The sequence below is a fragment of the Penaeus japonicus genome, unplaced genomic scaffold (genome assembly GCF_977035675.1).
Source record: "Penaeus japonicus unplaced genomic scaffold, GWHDUDI00000001_assembly GWHDUDI00000037, whole genome shotgun sequence".
Lineage (NCBI taxonomy): Eukaryota > Metazoa > Arthropoda > Malacostraca > Decapoda > Penaeidae > Penaeus > Penaeus japonicus.
Window position 1 is genome coordinate 17,337,002 of NW_028234439.1, and position 7,500 is coordinate 17,344,501.

Consider the following 7,500-nt stretch of genomic DNA (forward strand, 5'->3'; position numbering starts at 1 on the left):
TTCAACACTACTGTAATGCACGCACAATATGAGAGAATAACATTTGTTGCAATATAATTAGCATGAAAATATTTATAAGGTTATCGCATTACTATGTTGAAAAGCCTGAATAAATTTTGCTTTGATTGATGTGTAATGGTATGCATTCTATATTTGCACAATAAGATCAATTTATGATGGCTAATCTGAACAACTGTTTAAAGAAATGAACATTTTTCATACTAAAAGTAGTATGATGGTAACATCTTACTACCTTATTCAGATTCACATGCCAATATGAATAAATTAAAGCAAACTTGAAACAATGTATGTGTTGTGTCCTGTGACCTCAAAAGTGGTTTTCATTAGAGGAAGAAACAAATAACTGAACTGTAAAATGTATTTTTCTAAGGCATGCCACACAGGGACAGGTCGCTCTGTGAGCGTGATGGCTGTTTGAATTTGAGCAGTACGAAACTTTCACTGTCGTACGCTTGGGTAATGAAGACTTACTTTAGTGTGTGCAAAGAACTGGACTTATCTTCCAGAGTTATACCCTTAAGATAGGAGAAGATTCAATCTGAGGATTTTTTTTTTTTTTTTTTTTTTTTTTTTTTTTTTTTTTTTTTTTCCTCTCCCTTACCCGATTAGCTACAGGGACAATGGAGTAGCACTTACGGTCTCTGCCCGTAGATCTTTATCCTCATTACTCCTCCTCTTCCTTGGAGGTGAAGCCTCGTCACTTCCCCTCTTCTTGTCACCGTCATCTGAGAAATGGCAATTGAAACATTAATTTAGTGTATGGTGACGTGTCATGAATGATGTCACAAACAGAGACCCTAGTGATCAAGTGAGGGGCGACCACACTTGATGGAAAACCACAAGTTATTATTATTATAAGACATTGATAAAATAGTATTTAATTTATGTATTATAATGTTACTGGTAGTAATCAAAAGTAATAGATGTATTGTAAAGGTTTTAATAACAGTGAAACTTAGATAAAATTTTTTAAACTTTATATGATAAGTATATAAATGTTTGAACTGTGACTATGGTAAATTTAATGAAAAACTTTTCTATGTAATGTTCACAGATGTTAGTGAGGTGTTCATATTAATCTGTTATATATTAAATACTATCTATACATATATATATAAATATATGATATATGTATATTTGTAGGGTTCTAAAAATTTATATATGTATATTTGTCGTATATATTGTATATATGTATGTATATATATATATGTATATAAATATCTATAATGATAGGTTATATAATGTATGTATATATATGTATTATAATCTACATATGTATATATCTCTATTATATGTATATGTATATATATATATATATTATATATATATATATATATGTATTTATATATGTATATATATATATATATGTATATGTAAATATATATGTATATGTAAATATATATATATGTGTATATGTATATAATATATATATTTGTATATATATGTATATACACATATATATATATATTTATGTATATGTATATACATATTTATGTATATATATGTATATGTATATATAATATTTATATATATGTATATATATATACACATATATGTATATGTATATATTTATATTTATATTTATATTTATATTTATATATATGTATATGTATATGTATTTTTATATTCATTCTCAGAACAGACTGGTAATTTAAAGCTATTAAAGTATATTGTCACAATCAGAGTAATATGTTCAAATCTGTTCAGATTTGATGGGGAGCAAGTGGTCTCTTCAGAGCATACTTCAAAAAATTAAGTCAGTAACTCACGTAAGTCAATAAAATACTGGAGTTTAGTTTATTTACAGTGATAGCTTATAATTTTGGCAAATAATGTGTGTTGTGTGATATTAACCCATTGCAGACGGGGATGAATATGCTTGCCCAGCCTGCGGGATAAGTTTTATTTTAAAGAGAGACTGCTTGAAGCATTATAATTTGAACATTCCCACTCTGTTTCAGTGATTCATTGAAAAACTAGAGCGTTTTTTGTGTTTGTGTTTTTTTGTGTGTGTTTATTGAGTTTAGAGACTTATATATGCCATATTGACAGGCTCTTCCAGTGCTGCAGTAGACTAAAAATTGTAGTTATATTAGCCCATATTAGTCCATTATTTCTCTTGTATACTCAGGAGATTGTGATAGAAGTATTGCCTGTTTTTATTTATGGGGGATGAGGACAAAAAGGCAAAACTATATTTTTTTCGTATTTTGTTGTGCTGTCATGATGCCGAATACGAAAGACATGTAACCCCCTACAATAAAGATAACAAGAGAGGTAGTAGAGAACAGAGGAATGAAAACGCCTGTGCTTGTGACTGTGGTGTGGCCACAATGGAAACCGCCCTCCATATTGGCACAGGAGCACATTTTAGACACTGGGTATGGATTGAGTCCCTTCCTCTCGCTCGTTCTGCCTGCACATCCCTTCATCGGCGTAGTATAGTTTTGAGCAAGGGTTCATCAATAATTGACTTGGTGTGTGCTGCCATCGCTCTAGTAGAGGGAACAGTGCTTGCTAGAGACTGTGGATGGGGTGCCATTTCAAAGGCTCTCTCTGCTGGTTTTGCTAGGAGAACAAGTGGTGCCATCTAGGTTTTGGCACGTTAGAAGCTAGCACGGTATTACGATGGGCCCTAATTATAGTAATTATGACTGCAGTAGCCATCATCACTCATTCCTTTTTCATAGCACAATAAAATAGCATAGTATTCCAAAATGCCTGAACGCCATGTACGTCATGACGCCCATCGTCAGGCCAAAGCTATTACGTCATGTATGTCATGACACCCATACGCAGTGGGTTAATTTTCAACACTACTTCTGTAATGCACGCACAATATGAGAGATTAATATTTGTTGCAATATAATTAGCATGAAAATATATAGAAGTATAGCATACCTAGGTGAAAAGCCTAGAATAAATTTTGCTTTGATTGATGTGTAATGCCAAAACTGCATTCTTTATTTGCAACAATTAAAATCTTATTTATGACTGTAATGAACTGAATATTGAAAGAAACTGAAACTCTTTTTCATGCTAAAGTAGCCTAGTGGGGGTAACATACTTAGTACCATTATTCAGATTACCATGCACGCCAAGTATGAATATATTACAAGCAAACTTGAAACAAGTGTTCTTATGTGTCTGTGTCTGGTTGACCTATAGTGGTTTTCATTAGAGGAAGAAACACAATTAAACTGAACTGTAAAATGTATTTTTTCTAAAGGCATGCCCACACGGGACAGGTTACTTAGTGGGGAGCGGTTGATGGCTGTTTGAATTTGAGCAGTACGAAACTTTCACTGTCGTACGCTTGGGTAATGAAGACTTACTTTAGTGTGTGCAAAGAACTGGACTTATCTTCCAGAGTTATACCCTTAAGATAGGAGAAGATTCAATCTGAGGATTTGTAAAGTCAGTCAGTAGAGGGACTAGTTTCTTCTTTGATAGTTTTTTTTTTTTTTCTTTTCTTTTCTTTTCTTTTCTTTTCTTTTCTTTTCTTCTAAGCTCTTAGAATTTTTTTTTGTCATTAGCTACAAGGACAATGAAGTAGCACTTACCTGGGAAAGGATAGAGTCCAGGCCAGTTTCCAATTTATGGCTGGGGCCTGGTGCAGCCCGAACATCTTTGTCACAGGCCCTCAACTCCTTGGTCTCTGCCCTTAGATCTTGATCCTCATTACTTCTTCTTTTCCTGGGAGGTGAAACCTCGTCACTAGTAAAAGCTCTTAGAATTATTTTTGTTATTAGCTACAGGGACAATGAAGTAGCACTTACCTGGGAAAGGATAGAGTCCAGGCCAGTTTCCAATTTATGGCTGGGGCCTGGTGCAGCCCGAACATCTTTGTCAATGGCCTTCACCTCCTTGGTCTCTGCCCTTAGATCTTGATCCTCATTTTATTTTCGGTTTCCTGGAGGTTGTAACCTGTCACTAGATAATAATGCTGCTCTAGAATTATTTTGGTTATTAGTACTGGGACAGGAAAGTAGCATTACCCTGGGAAAAAAGGATGAGAGTCCAGGCAGTTTCCAATTATGGTGGGGCTGGTGCAGCCGAACACTCTTCCTGTCACAGGCCCTCAACTCCTTGGTCTCTGCCCTTAGATCTTGATCCTCATTACTTCTCCTTTTCCTGGGAGGTGAAACCTCGTCACTAGTAAAAGCTCTTAGAATTATTTTTGTCATTAGCTACAGGGACAATGAAGTAGCACTTACCTGGGAAAGGATAGAGTCCAGGCCAGTTTCCAATTTATGGCTGGGGCCTGGTGCAGCCCGAACATCTTTATCACAGGCCCTCAACTCCTTGGTCTCTGCCCTTAGATCTTGATCCTCATTACTTCTCCTTTTCCTGGGAGGTGAAACCTCGTCACTAGTAAAAGCTCTTAGAATTATTTTTGTCATTAGCTACAGGGACAATTGACCGCTTGAACGTCTATCTGGGAAAGGATAGAGTGCCAGGCTCAGTGTGACCAATAGTATGGGCTAGGTGGCCTAGTGTGCAGCCCGAACATCTTTGTCAATGGCCTTCACCTCCTTGGTCCCAAACTGTAAGTCTGTGACCTCATCACGCCTCCTCTTCCTTGGAGGTGAGGCCTCATCACTTCTCTTCTTATTACTGTCATCTGAGAAATGGCAATTGAAACATTAATTTAGTGTATGGTGACGTGTCGTGAATGATGTCACAAACAGAGACCCTTGTGATCAAGTGAGGGGCGACCACACTTAATGGAAAACCACAAATTATTATTATTATAAGACATTGATAAAATAGTATTTAATTTATGTATTATAATGTTACTGGTAGTAATCAAAAGTAATAGATGTATTGTAAAAGTTTTATATCAACAGTGAAACTTAGATTAAACTTATTATATAAAACTTTTGTAAACTTAATGATAAGTTATTATAAATGTTTGAACCTGTGACTATGGTAAATTTAATGAAAAACTTTTTATGTAATGTCTCACAGATGTTAGTGAGGTTGTTCATTAATCTGTTATATATATATATACATATATACATATATATATAAATATATGTATATATGTATATTTGTACGTATATATATGTATATATATATCCATATATAAATATATATACATATATATGTATATTTATATATTATATATATATATCCATATACAAACATTATATATATATATATATATATACATATATATGTATATGTATGTATTTCTATATGTATATATATATATATATATATATATATATATATATATATATATATATAATAAATATATATATATGTATACCTACTGTGTTGTGTTGGTGCATGTTTTCACCAAGGTAGAACAGTGGTTGAGTTGTACAGTGTTTGGGTGCTTGGCAAAGTCAGCCCGACTGCACCTTTGAGGTACAAGGCATCGCGCCAGTTACGCCTGACCACCGTAACTAGTTCGCCTTTTACCCATAAGTTGTGATGGTGTTTGAATTGTTTGCCCAGAGGGTAGCCACTGTCCGACTCCCACCCTCGGTGCACTGACACCACCAGTCGTGATACAAAATATTTTTTTTTTTTTATGTATGTATTCTCAAATGCATTGCCACCTATATCTCATGAAGTCGTAGTGAAATTTTTGTTCTGGGATAAGCTGATCCTACCACACTTTATGAAACCTTTTTCTATGTGTTCTTTTAGTGATTTGCAAGTTCTTCTAGCCTATGCTCACTCGAGTCGTTTCCCAACTTCACTTCACTATGCAAGCTTGTCACGTTATTTTGTCACTCTCCCTCATTTCGCTTTAGCAATCACACCTTTGCTTCAATTGCTTTCTCACACATAATGTTTCTCTATACTCACAGCCAAATTGTATTTCTGTACATGTTGTATTCTTATATTTCTATGATATGTGTATGTTTTTTTTATCCATCTCTTAGGGCCCACCTGTTCACTGCAGTCATCCATTTTATGTTGTTATGAGGCCAGTCTTAGTGCCTACTCTTACACTGCAGTTATTGAATCGTTTCTTGTACAATACATGTTACATGCTTACTAGGGCCACTGATTAGTGCCCATTGGTGCCGCTGCGCCGGCCAATGAATTTGATAATGTTTTAGCTTATGGTTGAATGTCACAGCTACCTGCGAAGTCTGGTGCAGATAGCCTCCAATGACCAGGAGCCCACTTGTTGGGTGGAGACGTTGATTTTAGCTAGATCATAGTAGTTAAAGCCTGGTTATTTCTCTAACTAAGATACAACAGGGGCCCCGTTAGTACGGGGGTCGGCGGACTTAAGGCACAGATACTAAATTAATTGACCCAAGGGGACTTTGATCAGGTTTGTTATTAATTTAGTGCAATTCGTGGCGTAGGGTTTTGGACTGACGCTTCCTGTTCCTTTGTTCTTTTCCCGCCTCGGAACATAGTTTCTCTCGGCGGGCTGTTTTTGTTACGAAGGCCTGTGGTGAGAAGGGATTTAAGATTTGTATTTAAACCCTTGGTGCGGTTTTATAAAGGGTTCTGTGCTGTGGATTACATGTGGTTATGGTGCCATCCGGGTCTTTCACCGCTCTGCCTTGCACCAAATCTTTGCCTCCGCTATTGGGTTAAGGACAGTAAGGTTAAAGGGCGAGTCATGTCGGACATGAGGTCTGGAAGACAGTGGTGAACCGGCAAACTCGGGTTTGGCCTGGGGTGGTGGTTTAGACCAAAAAATGGCCGGGCACGGGTAGGTGGCGTTTTATTCCGCCTTTAAGGAATTGGGGCAGGGGGGCTTCTGGGCCTGTGGGGGAGGTTGGGGGGTGCGGGGGGGGGTTTTAAGGGGGGGGCGGGGAAAAAGGGCCGGACGCCCCCAAACGAGGCAGCGGGGCCCGAAGAAAAGGGGGAGAGGCCCACAAAAACCCGCGAGCGCGGAAAGGGGAAGAAAACCGGCGGAGGGCCCCCCCGAAAAAAAAAAAACCCCCCCCGAGAGAGAGAGCGCCCGAAGAAGCAAAAAAAAAAAGGGTTTGTGTGTTTATGTGTGGGTTTGTGTGGGTGATGGATGTGTATGGGGTATTTTGAATGTCTGAAAGTATGTTGTAGTATGTATTGTTTTACGTATGTAGTGTGAATTTGTTTTAAAGGGGTATATTTGATGAATTTTGTTTGTTTTGTTCTGTTATTTGTTTTTTTGTATGTAGTTGTGGGAGGAGGGGGGGAGAAAAGGGGAAGGAGAGAGAGAGAGAGAGAGAGAGGAGAGGGAAGCGAGAGAGAGAGAGAGAGCGAGAGAGAGAGAGGGAGAGGGGGACGGGGAGAGAGGGAGGGAGAGGCGCGAGGGGAGAGAGCGGAGCGAGAGGAGAGAAAGAGAGAGGGGAGAGAGGAGGGGGAGAGAGAGAGAGGGAGAGGGGAGAGGGGGAGGAGAGAGCGGGAGAGAGGAGAGGGGGGAAGGAGAGGCGAGAGAGAGAGAGAGAGAGAAGAGAGCGGCGAGAGAGAGAGAGACGAGCGGAGAGAGCGGGGAGCGAAGCGAGAGAGAGGGAG

At 37.9% G+C, this 7,500-nt stretch overlaps 3 long non-coding RNA genes across 3 annotated transcripts in view; all 3 read right to left on the reverse strand.

Annotated features, from left to right (window-relative positions):
• The window catches only part of LOC122245174 (uncharacterized), a 14,819-nt gene extending 11,203 nt beyond the window's left edge, over positions 1-3,616 (reverse strand). Inside the window, exons 1-2 of the long non-coding RNA XR_015190642.1 lie at positions 3,585-3,616; positions 658-746 (exon numbers count right to left, since the gene is read on the reverse strand). This is a non-coding gene — a long non-coding RNA (uncharacterized LOC122245174). The remainder of the gene's footprint in view (positions 1-657; positions 747-3,584) is intronic.
• On the reverse strand, positions 3,487-4,657 carry LOC147467213 (uncharacterized). Its single transcript, XR_015190640.1, has 3 exons — positions 4,554-4,657; positions 3,801-3,884; positions 3,487-3,717 (listed from the first exon to the last, which is right to left on the reverse strand). It is a non-coding gene; the product is annotated as an uncharacterized LOC147467213 (long non-coding RNA).
• LOC147467214 (uncharacterized) lies at positions 4,091-4,432 on the reverse strand. The gene is made up of 2 exons (XR_015190641.1): positions 4,239-4,432; positions 4,091-4,155 (listed from the first exon to the last, which is right to left on the reverse strand). It is a non-coding gene; the product is annotated as an uncharacterized LOC147467214 (long non-coding RNA).
• Positions 4,658-7,500: the final 2,843 nt, after the last annotated feature.